General features: G+C 40.3%; 1 long non-coding RNA gene across 1 annotated transcript; it reads left to right on the top strand.

The window, feature by feature from the left end:
• The first annotated feature begins 5,474 nt into the window (after positions 1 to 5,474).
• Positions 5,475 to 18,142, top strand: LOC140543656 (uncharacterized). Its single transcript, XR_011978191.1, has 3 exons — positions 5,475 to 5,646; positions 17,244 to 17,333; positions 18,120 to 18,142. It is a non-coding gene; the product is annotated as an uncharacterized lncRNA (long non-coding RNA).

Below are 18,142 nucleotides of genomic sequence, written 5' to 3'. Positions count from 1 at the left end.
TACCACATTTCTCTTCTTTTTTAAACAATATTAACCTGGTATTGTCTTGGTCTTGTCTACTCTTTGTCTTTGGTCTGAAGGTCTTGACTAATTTTAGTATACACTGTAAAACGGTTCGTTCAACCTAAAACAAATCCTTCATGTGGTAACAAGTGATTGAACTGGGTTTATTCAACTCAATAATAAACTTTTTGAACAAACTATTTTTAAATTATGTTGCTTGCTACTACATGAAGTAATTATTTTAGGTTGAACAGACAAACAACTTTTTACAGTGTGTAATATTGTCTTCCTCAACTTTAAAATGTCCATGCTTGAATGAAGAACACACCAGTGAAATTGTAGGTTGACACTGCACTACTTTACTTATCACCTCTCAGAATCTACATATGCATAAAAGTGTGTCTGTTACTTTTCAACACTTTAACTGTAAATGAGTAGAAATCTTAAATTCAGTGCTGGATTGTAAACTAGATTATTCCATATTAGATGGGACATGCATATTTAAAAAAGATGGCACCGTCATCGAAGTGTGACGTGGGAACCCATGCATGCAGGCTAAAAGGTGTGATCTTCATTGCACAGGAGGTGTTGAAGAATTGATAGGGCAGGTGTTAAATCCATGCGCATAGATTACATGCAGAAACACGCTGCTCCTGAGAAAACTGGCTTTAGGGTGACCACAAGAACATGCCTTAGAGGCATGAGATATCATTAAGTTGTGGCCAGACGTTTGGAACAAATGTATCTATACAGGCGGTGAGAGTGTCTAGATAGAAAGAGAGAGAGAGAGAGAGAGAGCGAGGAACATCGCCCTTTGCTGTTTGTTCGTACATGGCGATGCTATGTCAGGCACACACCTGCTGCAGACTTGCAAGCCTCGTGGTGAATTTATATCAGGCTGCTTTTGATGCTTTATTGGACAGCAGACCTGTCCAGATGGACCTTGTAAAGACCCAAACAAACCCACACACACCTCCTGCCTGGTCAGTCTCCATAAACTACCGAATGAGATTCACAGAGCAGACAGACCCAACGAGGGGAAAATAAACCCAGAATACCCACCACAAAAACCCTCCACAAAACCTCCAGCACCCCTCCCCACCAGCCCTGTGCGCTGTGAGGAGCAGCAGGGGCAGGAACATGAGGCAAGAGAAAACAGGCTGTAAATACTCGCATGTCTGTCACCATGACAGCCAGCAGGGCATTCTTAGGCAATCCCATGAGGTTCCAGTGCCAAGGGCTGGAGCGGCCAACTGGCACACTGCTGTTGCGTCTGACGACTGGTGTGCTTGGCCCGGTCAGAGACCCGAGATAGGGCACATCTTACAGTCTGAGTGGCTGGTTAAGACGTGAAGGGGGGCTATACTCTAATTCATACATGTGTTAGTGCCCTCTCAAGCTGTTGCGACTTTAAGTTTAGCTAAAACACTGTAATTTATGTAAGCTCTATATAAACTCTATATAGCAGATGCTGTGGTACCTCTTTTAGACTTCCTTTAAGAATACTTTGGTCCAGGAGGTGAAATTTTCTGTGTTCCATTACATTAGAAAATGCCAGGGAGTGCCTATTATGTGTGCGAAATTCCTCCGGTCTTTTACAATTCATTACAAGCTAGACAACCAACAGCACCCTGTGAAGCTAGTCTGTAGCAATGGATTTTCAGAGACCAGCTACTGGAGATCCTAATTCTGATGAGGCCACATTCACTAAAAATGTAAATAACAGTTTTGTCATGCAGTTCATTACAGCACCCGTGACTCCTCCAGGGCCTTGCTCAGAGCGACAAGAAAGGAGAGGGGAAAGCGCCTAAGCCTTAGGGAGAAAAGGAAAAAAAGGAATCTTTTGGAGGCCAAGTACAAAAGACACAGGGAGAGCGTGAATGTGGTGGCTGCCAAGCGCTGGGAATTCATGGTTAGGTTTTTTTATCCCCTCGTTGGCAGTAGTTCTGGTTTGAAAAGAAGGTCGAGGGGGCAAGTTTGCTAGAGGCGACAGATTGCAGATGTCTCTATTGGACTCTTTGAGAGCGGTGCACCCCCAACTCCCCGCCTTTCCTCCCTCATGAGAAGAGCTCCATCCAGTAGACTGTTCTTCAGTGTAAGGATGAGTACAGAGTACAGCACATTTCCTGGAGTGAACCTTTTCAAACTATCATTAGCATCCGTTTATTGATTTTTCAGACTTGGTTTCTCAGTTTGTCTGACTCCATGGTAATTCTGAGAGAACCGTAACTCATTTTTATTCCCGTGCTTGACGCAGTTCCCAGTGATCCTTTCCTCAGCTATCACAAACGTTCCACAAGTCCACAGGCCACAGATAAAATGCAGCAAAGGGATTCCTGGAATGGAAGGGGTTGAACTAGGCACTGTATTTTAACTTCTTGCAGATTTGATGGCTTATAATTTATGTGGAATGAGATTGGTGTTTGCCTAACCTCAGAACACAGACACTCTGACAGTCTTCTGCTCCAGTTGAGAATCTGGAAGCTGGTCTGTTAGTGTGGGCCAGAAAAGACTTAACTGGTAACTGTATACCTCAAAAACTCTTCCCTTTGTCCTGAATGAGAAGGTGTGAATAAATTGACCTACATTGCTAAATATGTGCTGATCCGGCTGCCCTGAACCATGAATCCTTGAACAAACATTGATTGGACCCTCATGCCCAATATTTACCACCATTTCTTTACCACTCTATACATTGTTTGAGAGGTCATACTGGCGTCACTATTTAACTGACCTGGAATGTCTTTGCAATCGCTGTGTCCTAGTCAGTGCTGAGGGGGGGGGGTGTTGGTGAGGTGTGCAGGTATGCTGTGTGTACACTGTCCCTTGCGGCTCTGCTAGCTGAAATAGCGCTTGCCTGGTGAGTAATGGCAGCCAACAGCGAAAGCTCCACAGAGCGAGCCCAGATGGCCGAACCCCTCTGGGAGGAGACGGTTACTGTTCCAGTCCATCAACCTGGAGCCAGCCACAGCCACCGCCAACCTGCCTCAAGGGCTGTGAAATGCAAATATTTTTATAAAACCACCACAGAGATACTCGTGGGGTTTATACTTCCTTTAATTCATCAGCAGTAATGCTGTTTCTGTGGGGCACGTGTCTGTTGCTTGGGGAAATATGGACTTGTACACAGTGTACACAGACATTTTATTGAGCCACATGTCAATCAATGGCCATGAGTCTATCAAACGCCTCTCGGATTCGTTGGTCCAGGTCAGAACTTCAATCATCACTGTTTTATTGTAAACTTCAAGTGTATTTTTCTGTCAATCATAAACCCACATGCAATACGTTTCTTCACGTAGTTCTTCAAGCTGTGAGACTGAGCATTTCTCACTGAGCGCCGGGATATCGATAACAGGGTTGTGGGTTCGATTCCCGGGCTCGGCAAGCTGCCACTGTTGGGCCCTTGAGCAAGGCCCTTTACCCTCTCTGCTCCCCGGGCGCTGGAGTTGGCTGCCCACCGCTCTGGGTGTGTGTGTGTACTCACTGCCCCTAACACATGTGTGTGTGTGAGTGTGTGTTCACTACCAGATGGGTTAAATGCGGAGGACACATTTCGCTGTTCAGTGTACAGTGACAAATACGTGCACCTTTACCTTTACCTTTACCAAGATATGTTCACACACAGGTACAAAGGCCTATGTACGTAGAAACAATTGTAGATATACAGCACACGACTATTGTATCTAGCCATGTGTTGACACACTATTAGAAGGGATGACACCAGATGGGGTTTTTGGAGTGATGTCTTACACTCTTTAAAGAGTTCTTAAATAATAACAGGTTTTTTCACCAAGATCTTCTTAAGAATATTTGTTCTTAAGAAAAGGTTCTCTAAGAGCATTATAGTGGGTGGTTCTTTGAGGAATCCCTTTGGAAATAAGAGTGTGATGAACCTTTTTAAGATGTAAAAATGTAAAGGTCATATTATAGTTATTATAGAAAGCTTTTTCCCAGAACTATATATTCTTAGAAATATTCATTAAAGCATATCATAATGGTAAAAATTGATATTGTGTCCAGAGTGAAGATGATTTCACCTATTTACATTGTTCACAAAATGCTTCTCATTTTCATTACTTGGAAGACCTCACTAACCCCTTAAATAGCTCCAAGATACTGAATAAGCGTGTAACAGGACTTTCTGTGTTAAGGGGTTAAACCTCAACAACATACCAAGCCCTTCATTAACGCAGCTCTGTAAGCACCGGGAAAGCCTGTGCAGTGCATGGAGTCACCTGGAACTGGTGTTGAGAAAGACTATATTTTTACATGTAACTATTATATACAAGTGTAAAGGAGATGCAGACGTGATCCACGACTATGTGCCTCATTCACCAATATCTGTCTAAGAGTTTTCTTTATTTTTTATTTTTGAAAAAAACCCAAAATGTCTACATTAGATTCATGATGTGTTTTTTAAACTGCAGAACTGTTGGCTGCTCTGCTCTTATAATCACGGATTCCGTTGTCCTCCTAAACTGAACAAATCCCAAATAAGGAAACACTGGTAAATGTCAGAATCTGTGTAAAAACTGCATAAGTGGGTGTTAAGATGAAATATCTTCTTAAGAACGGTTGGTGAATAAGGCCCTATGTTCCTCGGTGGTGCAGGACAATAGCAATGCCAGCAACTTATATATTTAAAGAAACACTTCATGTTTATTCACTGTTAGAACCATGTTATTAAACACAACCTGACCAACAAGCAACCTCCCAAAAAAAAAAAAAGTTGAGTTTTCCATGATGTATACCAATGACAGGTCAAATGAGGTCATTTCAGGAGATTCTCTGTTGACATAATACTGAAATGAAATCCGCTTTGTGTGATGTTTTCCAGTTTCCTCAGTAAGCATGCTACAGTATGAATCACCCAGCACTCACTCTTGTAAATTGACTTGCTGGTAAATATAGATTTAGCCACTTTCTGCCTGATAGGCAATCAACTAATTATTATATACTGTTTTTATTATTGTTATAGAGGTCAGGCTGCTGATGGGGTGCATAATCTGAGAGACCTTCATAGAATCAAGTTCCGTTCAGTACAAACATCAGTACACTATTTTTCCACATAAACGTTAAGTCAGTGATGAGAGAGCACTAGTGCCTGAACTCCTTGAAGGCATTTCTCCATCTTGCGCAATTGGGCTAGTAATGACTGGTTCCCATCTGCTGTAAATCTTCAACAGGCATTATTAAGCATCTGCTTGTGACTACACTTATGATATCTGGGTTGTCTGAGGACTTGCCCACGTTTCAAAGGTTTACAGTGTCATGTAGTCAACCATTAATCACATGTGCAGTAATGGTAGCAGTGGCTGTGGAGGAAGACAGCTCATCCTAGCAACACATCATGCCAGAACATATTTGTGTTCAATTCTTCACACTTGTGCAATTGAGTGTTTCCGCATTAGACAGAAGGCATCTGTAATTTATGCTAATTTTTCTCATCTCAAGCCTGTGATTGTGTGTATATGTGTGTGTGTGTGTCTGTTTAAGCTGCACTTTTCCACAGCTGTTCGCCATTTTATGGCCCTGTGATGACGGTCCCGAAGAAGCCTGTCAGTCTGGCCTCATGCTGTTATCAGCTGTGGGAGATATACTGAGCCAGTGGAACAGGAAGAAACACAAACAAGCAATCAGGTATTCATGTGTATGTGGATAAACATGTGTCTACAGAATAATTTTGGCGTACAAGGGGAAAGCCCAATGAGCTGTTTTTTTAATTAGGCAGAAGAGTATAATGTGAATAAAGAGTAACATAATATTTGTCATATTACCCTTTTAAAGATGAGCAGAGCACTGCTCTAAAGTTCATGCAGTAAAAAATACAGTACTGTACAATAGTCCTAAAGGGAAATTCCTGTGATTTTTTCACAATTTCTGCATAACTCAGGCATCCAAAATGTTTAATGTCTTTAAAAGCGTGCTCACTTCTCAGTTTAGCTTAGCCTGCTTTTGTTGGAGTGACTGTCTCTACTGTCTCGGGAAGTAGGCTTTCTACTGTATGTTGGCGCACTTCTGTGAGGATTTGATTGTGTACAGTGACAAGAGTGTTGGTGAGGTCAGGATGTTGGATGATCACCACCCCTCCACATCCCAAACTCACCAACTCATCCCAGAGGTATTGGATGGAGCACCACCCATTATTCCAGAGAACACAGTTCCACTGCTCCACAGCTCAATGCTGAGGGGCTTTATACCGTCTTAGCTAATGCCCGGCATTAGGCATGGTGCCAATAGGTTCATGTTTATCTGCTCCAGAGAGTCCTATTCTACTGGCAATACTTCTCTACATGGATTAGACAAGCTGTGTGTGCCCCGAGTATTGGAAATTGTGTTGTTGCTGTAAAACACAATCAAATTGTAAAATTACAAACATAAACATAAATACAGTAGATCAGAATGTGATGTTTTCAGTAAATGTACTGACATGTTGGACTTCTCTTTGAACTCCAGACACTGGCTGTGACCAACATGGGTCCCTATTTAGGATCTAGGGCACTAATGACTATGTCAGCCATTTTCTTTTTCTCTGAGTATCTGAATCATTAATTTGAACATGACTTTGAGGGCACTACAGTCTCCCACAGTGCACTCGTAATTTACAGACAAAATTGTAACTTACTACATGAACTAAATGTGGACCATAATGCATGTGAGTGAATGAAATAAACGAAAAGGAGCCGATAATGTTTGCTCATATAAGCAAGTGATAGTTACAAGACACTGAATGCCATTCATTTAAGATATTTTCCCATTTAATATGTTATTGGGAGGCTTTTTATGTTTCAAAGCAACTAACCAGTCTTATTATTCCATGAACAGCTCTTTACTAACTTTAATTCAGATTCAGTTTGTGCATGTATGGAGATTTAAACACAACTCAGTCACTTGAGTGTTGGATTAGGTGACTGGCGTTGATGCATGTTATGATGGTTAAGGGTATTGAATAGTCTCTCCCTATATAGCGCAATACTAAAGAGGGAGAAGGGATCCAGAATCTGTCACAGCCACTGTATGGATCTGTTTAGTTCTACTAGTAGCTGACTTCATTCACTTTAATAAAGGATCTAGTCAATAACTGTAAACACTGGGCTTCCTCAAGAGTTTCGTAAATGGTTAAGCTATCACACACATAATAATGCTTGATGTGGCGCAACAGATAAAACCAGGACCTGCCACTGAACCAACACATTGTGTGGGTGACTGGAGTATGACTCCTGGTCTGGGTGGCTATGCTGTGCTACACTAATAAGAGTCTTTAGGCAAGGCTCCTAACACTACATTGGCCCACCCCTGTGTTACGAGTAGAGCCGCTCTGGATAAGAGCGTAAGCCAGGTGTCATGAATATAAATAGATTAGATTGAGAGCTTTACATATCAGTGTAACATTGTACATTCATATCTTGCTTCATTACACATGGTATATGCATCTGTATTGTGTGCTGTTGTTTTGTACATGTTCTTCCACACTTCATGTAACGCATGAAACTGTTATGAAGCTCTTCGTAGCTCAATTAAGTGTACACAGGTCAAACAACTTTAACTGTAATTTCAAGCATTGAGCAAGACTGATAAAAAACCATGTAGAAATGATGCTAAACAGCTCAATGCACCTCAGAAGAAAACAAGAGTACATGCTGTACTGTGTAAACATTCGAATGTGCTTTAATCTCTTTGTGAATCAGGCCTGTGGTTTTTGAGCCATCCTGTTTTGCCTAAGACACCTTGTCATGAGGTAATCAGTTCTGAACCCAGCAATTACTCTACATTTCTCCCCAGTTACCTACAGCAAAACTTACACACTCTCTCACACACACACACAAACACATACAGTGCCTGCCTTCAGCTATTAGACACTGTAGGTACATGTCTTACCTGCAGCATAGGTGGGGTTTTTGATTAACTCACAAAGCCCAGAGAACCATGTGCCTTACCTTGCTGACTACTCTCACACTCCACTCTCCTCAGTCCCCTCATTAATGATTTGTAGAGCTCAGGCATGATGTTATTGTTTGTTGTTGAACATTATCCTGAGCTGACGGTCAGCAAAAATGGAGAAACGATAATCTGCTCAGGAAAAACTTCACTTTCCAGTCCTAATGGCTGACATCTGTATGTTGGGTTTGTGCATTTGGTCTTTGCACTTAATCTTAACTATGTGGAAGGGAATTCATTTTGTTAAAAGAGTATTAATGCTGAGATAGCAGGTGTGGTTAGGTTTCTTTAAAAAAAAAAAAATTATTTGAATCAAAAATTATTTGAATCATCCAGTTGAGGGACTGATTGGATCAACTGAAGAAATTATGAACAAATGCCAGTTTTGTGGTAAAAGAAATTGACCTAAACAGCTTTAATGACTATAATGGGAAGCCAGAGGACTAAATACGGAAAATTGTCTCCACTTTTTAATGTTAACAACATTACTAAAGCTGATATCCCGTTAGAATTAGTGTCTGCCATCTTACTAGTACAGTGTTTTGAGTTTGTCTGTTTATTACTGAACAAGTTACCTCACTTATTTTAAAGCTGACATTTTGACATTTTTTTTTTATTTGTCTAATTTTTCCCTTTTTATCCTAATGTGCAATGCTGCCGATGTGGCATTGTCAGGCAGCTGACATACTTGGAGGAAAGCGTCAAGCTTCAACAGCTCCACTACACCAACTAACAGATGCTTGTGCTTGCCAACATCATTAAGAGTCTACCCAAGAGTTAAGCTAAGGGACTGATTGGTTTGACTGAAGAAATTATTAACATATTCAACAGTGTTTGCTATCTTAGTCTTCCTTAGACTAAAAAAGGACACTCAACATTAACAGTGGTTACAGTTAATGGGCATTAAAACATACAAATTGCAAATCAAGGCCTTCTGTTAAGACTTTGAACTCTTGGTTTATTACTCAGTTAATATATCTAATGCAGAAACTATTGTGAATTATTTAGCAACTGTTTGATTTTGCATATTGTGTGGAGTCCCCCAGGGTTCAATTTCAGGGCCCAAAAATGATGTTAATTATGACAGTAATGTATTATAAGAGTGAAAACTTGAAGTGTGAGCTTACATACAGGTCCTAATGAGTTAATGGCAACTTAGTGTTCATAAAGGGTTAATGTTTTGTAGTCTCCCAAACTATATACTAATATTTATCTCTGTGAGAGTTAGAAAACTACAGTTAATGAAGAAACAAACTTACCCGTTCCACAATTAGAGAACGGTTATACCGCACTTTCAGGCCTAGTGAAGAAGCAATTGAGGAAACTCAAACAGTGCAATGTCACATGACCAGATGTCAACAAGACTAAGATACTGAAACTGTGTGCTGAGAAGCTGTGTAAGAGCCTTCATTGTAAACTTAACCTGAACCCCAAGACATCCCATTTCATGAAGACACTGGAGAGGCTGGTACTGGCTCAGCACTTGACCCTCTGCAGTTTGTGCACAAGGATGGTATTGGAGAGGATGATGCAGCCATCTTCCTGCTGGACAAAGCATACACTTTACACTTGTAGGGATCATGTTCTTCAATTTCTCTAGTGCAAGACCATTCAGCCTGCTTTGCTAGGGGCGAAGCTTTAACTGATACAGGCGGATGAATCCATCATTTCATGGACAATAGACTATCTGACTGGTTGACCACAGTTCACTGGCTGCAGGGCAGTGTCTCAGACATGACTAAAGGTAGCACTGGGGGTCCCCAAGGAACTGTACTAGCTTCACTCTTGTTGAGCCTGTACACTTCTAACATCAGGTACAACACTGAGTCATGTCATCTGCAGAAGTTCTCTGATGACACAGCCATTGTGGGGTGGATAGGAAGATGAATTCAGGAAGCTAGTGACTTTGTCAACTGGTGTAAATGGAACCAACCAACTGCAGCTCAATGTCAGTAAAACTAAGAAGATGGTGGTTGACTTCATGGTGTCCAAACTACCCCAGTCACCTTTGATGGAGTGGACGTGAAGCTGGTTGGGACAGACAATTCCCTGGTGTCTGACATTCTGCTAGCCTGTTGTTGCGAATGCTATCCTTTATGCGGTTGTGTGATAAAGCAACAGCATCAACAAAACCACTCAGAGGATAGATGGAGGATGAGCTGGAGGAGTAAAATTTGATTCTTTGGAAGTTCTTTGGAAGCAGATCTTGGATGTCCCCTCAAATCCCCTGCACTCAACACTGGAAAAACAGAAAAACTCATTTAGTGTCAGACTGATACAGTGTCACTGTGTGAAGACGTGCCATGTGAGATCATTCTTGCCCGCTGCAATAAAGCTCAACGATGAGTCTCCCTACAGTAGGGACAGTTTAGAGCTCCTTCTGACTCAACTGTGCAGAATTACATTATACAGCTCAGTGTAAAAAAACAGTATCTGCACATTTGCTGTACTGTATTTCACAACCTGCCACTGTTATCTCACTTTCAGTGTTATGATACTCTCACGTTCACTATGCACTAATATTATTATACTATTGTTGCTACTCTCAAAAGTCATGGACATTTTGCTATAGGGTACTTATGATGTTTTTTTAGACATCAAGTTGATCATAGATGTAGCAGGAAGCAGTATTTCTCCATAGTAAAGTAGGGAAGTGTCCCTTCTGGCTTGCCATAGCTGTAGTATCCTCTCTGGATCATAGTAGCTCCATTTCATTAAGCAGCTGCAGGTGGTTAATTAGTAAAAGTGTCTTTGTTCCAATACTGCTAGGACAACAGTTTGCAGACCTGTTGCATTTCCCTTTTGATAAAGTGTTCCAAAGTCAAGGTAAAGAGAAGCTTTATTTGACTTAAGCCAATTGGTTTGCTATCTAGATAAATGCAGCATTCACATGCTAGTCTATAGATCCTACTTCCCAAGTCAGAACTACAAGCACATTACGTTCAAGTGCTTTGTTGTCGGAGCAACATGAAAAATGGCGGCTAATGTAATGTTAATAACTTGCACCGCACTGGCAGAGTAGTCAACGGTATTTCTCTCTAAATTCCCTGCTAGAAATTACAACTTGAGGGGCTGTTCATGTGCAATTTCCAAGTTGGGAAATTGCATTTACCATAATTCCGCCGCAAACACAGCAGAAGTTTTAACTGCTTTCAGTGTTGGCTGTTTGGTGATTGCTTTACTTTTTTGTAGGCCTAGCTGGTTAGCTGTTTTACCTCTAGTTTTAACTGTAATGAGTTTTAGTAGAACAAGGGTGCTAAAGTACTTGCCTGGCTAGTTGGACCTAGTATTGGCAGTTATCATAGTTGGGCCATGATTGTGTTACTGTGCAACACCATTAGCTCTTTTAACGAAAGTGTTTGTAGTATAGGCAACTACTGGACCTTATTGACTCTCAAACTGACTCCTGTGCCTTACCCCCTTTCAGGTCCTATTGGTTTAAATGGGCAAACAGTTTCAGAATGTGCTTAGCCAGCTCTCACATGCTGAAAGTCTTCAAAAACAAAATTCAAACACATGAGGCTGTCTACTTGGTGTGTAAGGTAGGTGCTGCAGACCTTTGCCAAGCGGAAGGAATAGTCCAGCATTGAGAGAAGTGAGTCCTTTTAAAGGTATCTGAATTATGGTGGCCAAATGTAACTGTCTTGATGCTGCTTCAGTAGCTAGTAATAGAGCAGAAGAAGCAAAGTACTATTTCAGTCATTGGTGGGAATTCACTGCACTAACAAAAAAGTGTCATATGGTGCATATATAAAATGCTGCAACTGTGGTGGTGACCAAGATGGTGGAGAACATTTAGTCAGTTATGCATCTCATGCATTTTAAAAAAGGAAGTTTCTGGTGGTGTTTTGGGGTGTTGTGGTTTCATTCTTACTGGTTTGGAAGAAGTTTCAAAACTCGGATCCTAAACTCTTCCAGAATCTGCTCAATCAGAGTAAAGCGATACTTAATCATGAATTCAAAGAAAGGCTTTAGCTCAGGCTGCTTCTGATTACTGTTTCCTGTAGACACTGGGCAAAAAAGTTGATACATGCTGATGCTCTCAGCACGCCATTCCTCCAGGAGTCAGATGGATGACCCATGCTCCCCAGAGACAGACCGGGTAGTGGAATGCTTGTCATTCTTACCTCTGGATATGACACTTGTATCGAGATCAATCTAAAGATGGCTAGGTGTATCTAAGATGGCTAGGGTAGTGATTGCTGGGCTGAGCATCTCTATGTGGAATGAGAAAGCGTATGTTATGAGGAACATGGGTAGTGATATCCATGTAGCACAAGTGGAGTAGTGTGTATACAAGGTGATATGTGCAGTGATGAAAGATCTGAAGAAAAAGGTTTGCACATGTATGACCTGCCAGACAAACTAGAATTTCTTCCGTATAGCACCATTACCCAACATGGATATTAATGACTTGCAAGCCACTTAGAAAATAGATGAAGCAAGCTGTATAGGAAGCCCTGTATGATCAGTAACCAGAGACAGAGCTAGCTGTGTCCCTAGTGACTGCCTGCAGTCAAGATCAAACAGACAATCCCAGTGTTCTTTGTAATTGATCCATAGATTGATTACAGGTCAAAAGACAGCAGGATCATCTTCACTCATGGTTGGCAGAGCCCGTCTTGGAGTAACCTTTGACCAGTAGTGTTTCAGATCTTATTTAGCCTCCTACATTTTCTTTAATGAGGATGAGGAGCTAGCTCCAGAGGTAAGTGCCTCAGCAGCTGAAAACTTTAAGACCAAAGAAACACTGAAGGCCAACTGAAATTCTTCCCATGGAAATCTGGACACTGGAGAACGTCACGTCGAACACTCTTTAACTCTCTGACCCTAAATCTAACACACAATGGATTCTTGAATTCTGAGACTGCATTCTGGGACCATACAGAGTATTTCGGATGGGCTAACTGCTATCACTAATAGTTTTAATAGATTTACTGCTGAACATCAACCAAAATGTCACACAGAAACCCTGTGCATTTGTTATCTGTGGAAAATTAATTAATGATTGCAAAACTGTACCTACTCCCTGATTCATATATGATATCATTTCAGCTAGATACTTGCTTTCTTTGAAGTACTAATCTGCTGTAATTTTACTGTAAATACAAGGTGACTCATTGTTCCTAGTGCAGAAGTGACTACAACCATGCTATGCTATTCTCATGTGTGTGGAAAGCGTTTTGAAATAGGGTTGTTAGAACAAAATGGGTAGCTTACTCCAGTGAAACACATTGTTTACAATGGCCAATGCATTGAATTTATGTTTTAAATGACAAAATGACAGATTCACAATCTTAAAAACAGCATTATATTTTGAACAGAACAGTATTTATATTTATTTATAAGTTGAAATCTGAAATGTATCTGCATGTAGACATTGTAGTTTTATGAATTATGTAGTTCACTATATAGGGAGTAAGGAGGTATTTGAGATTCAGACAGAAACGCATATGCGTCATGATGTTAAATGTTTATTAGTGACCACAAATGATGTTTTCGCATGAAGGGGAAAACACAGACATAAACCTCAGTTTTTTTTAAAAAATACCTGGATAGGTCTGGACAGAGCCTGTTTAGGAGTGGCGTGTTTAGGTTAAATAGTGTAAAAAAGGATAGTTATTACAAATACCAACAAATAGAGACATGACATACTAGGTTAATGTAAAACAGAACAAAATCAAAACACAGTTTATAGTAGAATAGGTTTGTCATGGGAAAAAAAATGAGGCATCAGTTTTGATTAAACACTTTCAGGTGTGCACAGAAATCAGGTGTGTAATTTTGAGGGGTCAGGGAATTCAGTATACACTAAAGTCTTGTAGTGTTGAAGATGCTTTGGGCTACTTTCCTTGACACATAAATGAGTATGAACCTTTAACCTCCCATTGTCACACCTGGATATCGAAGAGCTGGTCTCCAGGGCGGAAGGCGCAGATCATTGAAAGTAGCTAGCAGCTACTCTTAGAAAGGGTTGGACCCTCAGCCATTATAGGTCATAAGTGCAACTGAAATACATATCTGTCTCCTATATGCTGTATAACCCTGGGACATCCCTATAAAATGACACTTTTACTAGGTCAAAGTAAAATGTGCTGAAATAACACAAATATTTCAAATCTTCAAACCTTAAAATAACTGAAGATTTAATCAATTGATTTGTGTTTCTGTTCGCCAACATCACTGAGTTAAAAAGCAGCAATGGCCCAACCTATGCAACCTATTTAAAGATTGATCACCAGTTACCGGAAACATTTGTTTGAAGTTACTGCTGCTTGAGGGGGTTACACCAGTTCCTGAAAGCAAAGGTTCACATACATTCTTGAGTAAAGACATTTGCATCGTTTCTCTTCGTCTAGACCCAAGTAAGGATCTGATCACATAATATACAAATTTATGCAGGAATTCAAGAGATTGTAAAGGGTTTTTATACTTTCTAGAGGCACTGTACTAGCTTTGATTAATTATGTTATGCTTCTGGGTTTGCCATTGATTTACCTTAATTCCTTAAATAGTTTTAACCTATTCTGCCAATGTTGGACATGTTTCATAATAAAACCCAAATCAAGTATATGTATACCTGCAGCATACTGTCTCTGCCTCCTAAATTACTGTGAGTTATTAGTACACAGTCTGTCTGGGGTTTGCTACTGCAGAAGGTCATGTTGCTTTCCACAGAGAGGCAAAGTCCCACGCTGCAAGGAAGGATATTGTTTAATGTGCCTTGGTGTGTTGTTGAGTTGAGACTTCAGCTCCAGGTGAGTTCTTCATGCTGGTCTCAAATCCCAGTCACAGACTGAATGCAGCTTAGTGTTGAGTTGCATTGCAGGCCCTGGAGCAGGTGGAAAACAAGGCCACCCAGATTACATTTGCAGAGGAACACTCTTAGCCCTGTGTAAACAAGAAAGGGCAGAGGAAGCATCAAAACGAGGTCAGCGTGTAGATCCCACCTCAAATAAACATCGCTAGCAGAACCCATTTTCTGTGTCTTTGGATCTGTTCTGGGTTAAATATGAGCCCATTTAACAAGCAACTGCAAAGTTTGCCTCTGTATGGTTCAAACTGTATATCGGGTAGAGGCAAATATACTGCAAGACAAAGACAACCCAGAAAGCAATCCAACATTGACGAGATGTTAAATCAACTTAACCACTGTTAATTCAACATCACTTTTGCACCCTGAATTAATTGCACCTAGAAACATTTACTGCAGTAAAATATCAACCCTGCTTTATGTACAGCATGAAGCAATCATATATATATATATATATATATATATATATATATATATATATATATATATATATATATATATATATATATATATATGAATACATTTGTAAAAATAAACAGTAAATCAGTATGTGCAGCACTGGTCCCCTTAATCTCCTGAGACCAGGACTTTTGCTTAGCGTGTATAATAACTAAACTTAGTCTTTGTATAGAAAGTCAATTTTGCAAAAAACAATGTCCTCATATGAGGCCAAAGGATTGAAGTTTTAAAGTAAGTATCATGGTGCAGAGAAACAGAAATGTAATGCCCCCATATGAGGATCAGGGGCCCCAAGAGGTTAAGCATTAAAAAGTTTATCCAAAATGTTTTGCAATGTGAAAAGATTCAAAACAATGTTACCTAGCTAATTAAACATCCTTATGAAAATTCAAACAAAATTCAAACAACAAAAACCTCTAACACTAAGGACAATATGAAATCTGTTCAGTTTATACACTCTCTACATTAGTTTCCCAGCTGCTACTCCTCCATCTTCCCAATATTAAAATAAACAGGTGTGTCCTTCCAACAAGATGTGTTCCCAAAAGGTGTCACTGACATTATCTGGCATTATTGGGCAAACACACCTTGGCTGCCATGCAAATTTCTCTCTTGTTTGCATCTAAAATGAGAACATTAATACAAGATCATCTGTTTGCATAAAGACGTATATTTGCAAAAGCTGGAGAAAATGAGACCCATAACAACCGTGCAAGATCTGACAAACCACCAGAACCCTACTGGTGCTTTTATCAGCCTTCCACTAACTCAGTTCTGTGGGTCTAAAACGGATGTGTAACTGCCAAGAAGCCCTTACTAAGAAAAGCAAATAGAAACTGTGCACTATAACACCAGCACTGAACGGTCAAGTTGTGGAGTAAAGTTTTGAAGCACAGTGCTGAGAATTCCCACTTATACAACTAAAATGCTACTGGCATTCTCAGAACAATAAACTGGAGTCCAGACCTTAACATCAGTAAATGTGTTTGGGATGACTTGGATGTTCAGAAAATGCTCCAACAGTCCAACAGTTTATTATTACTAGCTAATAATAAACTGAAAATGTTGATCAGTTGATGTTAACTAGATAACACAGGCCTTAAAATGAGTAGTTGACTGTTATTTTTGCTATATCTAGATGGTCATTTAACAAGTGTTATCAATGCCCCTTTTACTATCTAGCATGAATAAAGCCTATGCTAACCTAAATAATGCTAGCCCAATTAATGCCTTTATCTTTAATGCCTTTGCTTTAGTGTTCTAATATGGATTTTGGTAGGTTATATGGTTATGAGTGGCCTGGCAGACAACTTTATATATAACCATTACTCTGTGCAACAAAAAAGGCTTGAATGTAGTGTAGTGCCTGTAGTGGTGTGTGCAGTAGTTCTGCTTAGTAATTCAAGACCAAATGGACTTTAACTGCTGTGATTTTAGTGGAGCACTGCAACATTTTACTGTGCCCCAGTAAATTGGGCCTAATGACCCCTTTGCAGAGAATCGGTTTTAAGATAAAGAAAATATCAGTTATCATAACAGTTTTTCTCCCATCTTCAGAATTTGCATGACCCCCAAACCCATTCCAATCTTGCAAAAAAGAATAGATTCCAGTCACTAACTACTAACAACTACAACTAAGGAGCTTATTTCTCTGTTTTTCGATTGGTTTATGCGAGGAATGTCACTGGATTGCAGTGGAACATGTGTAATTGCCTTCATGGAAGTGTCATCTGATCTGACTCACGAGAGGGGCGCATCAAGTTCTCATAGGGGCGCTCCTGAGGACACCCTACAGCCAACACACCATTCTTTAACTTTGGACATTTTAAGTTTTAACTTTTTTTTTTTTTTAAAGTAAAGTAAAGTGTGCTCCGAATACAAGAACAAATTTTCTACATATGTAATGGAACAGCCTAAGCCCAAGCAATAAAAAGCATTTCCTAGTGACTTAAAGATGAAATTGACACAAATCTCTTATGTTTGTCTGCAAACTTTGGTCTCAAGCAGTTCTTTCTGTGGCCCATAGGAGGAGGAAGTTAATGATTGGATGCGAACATCTCATTTCCAGTCAAGTGAAACAGAGCGGCCATTCTCTCTCATCAGCCTCGAGCTCAAGGTCAGTTTCGTGTACGCTTCACACTGACGTCAATGAAAGCTCTGAGCTGGCCTTGCTGTGTGTGTGTGTGTGTGTGTGTGTGTGTGCGCTCTGTTGCGTATATGCATTTGACCTATTTAGCGTTCAGGGGGCAGAAAGATCTGAGAGTTCAGCTAAGACCTGTTTTAGCCCTGAATCAACAGAGTAAAGCTGGGGGTCACTCTGCAGACTGAAGGAGAACTGAGATCACAGATCTGATGCAGAGAGAAAGAGAAGCAAAAAGATGGTCTCCAACCAAAAGAGCAGTTCTATAGAGAGCATGGGAAGTTTTTCTTTTCATCTGGCCCACTCAGATTTCCCTCCAATCACGTTATTGCCTTTGTGGGCCAACAATGCTACACAAACGCCTTACAGTAAACAGGTTGTGCTATTGTTCTATGTTATAGTATTCCAATCCCAGATGGGATCTCTTATTTCCTTCTGTTTTGACCCTGACTAAGCATGTTGCTCTTGGAGCCGCCTTTGAATTCATTGTCTTGCCATGTGGCATGGCAGATACATCAGGCTTTACTGTTTATGCTTGGGTCTGATACAATTGTGTCTCCACATGCAGATTATGGTTACAGCTTATTAAACATTTTCACGAAACAAAATCTGGCAACAAACACCTTAGTGTTCTTAACCTGCAGGAGCACAGTCCTAAATCAGTGCACTGCGTTTTCCTTTTTTACGTTGGTATGAATGAAATATGCACTTATAAACTCATGAGTCACTGTGCTTTATTGTCTTTGCACTGATTGCTTTCAGATAGGACATGGGACAACATGGCA

The sequence above is a fragment of the Salminus brasiliensis genome, chromosome 22 (genome assembly GCF_030463535.1).
Source record: "Salminus brasiliensis chromosome 22, fSalBra1.hap2, whole genome shotgun sequence".
In the NCBI taxonomy this organism is placed as follows: domain Eukaryota; kingdom Metazoa; phylum Chordata; class Actinopteri; order Characiformes; family Bryconidae; genus Salminus; species Salminus brasiliensis.
Note: the sequence above shows the minus strand (reverse complement) of the source record. Positions and strands in the feature narration are given on the sequence as shown.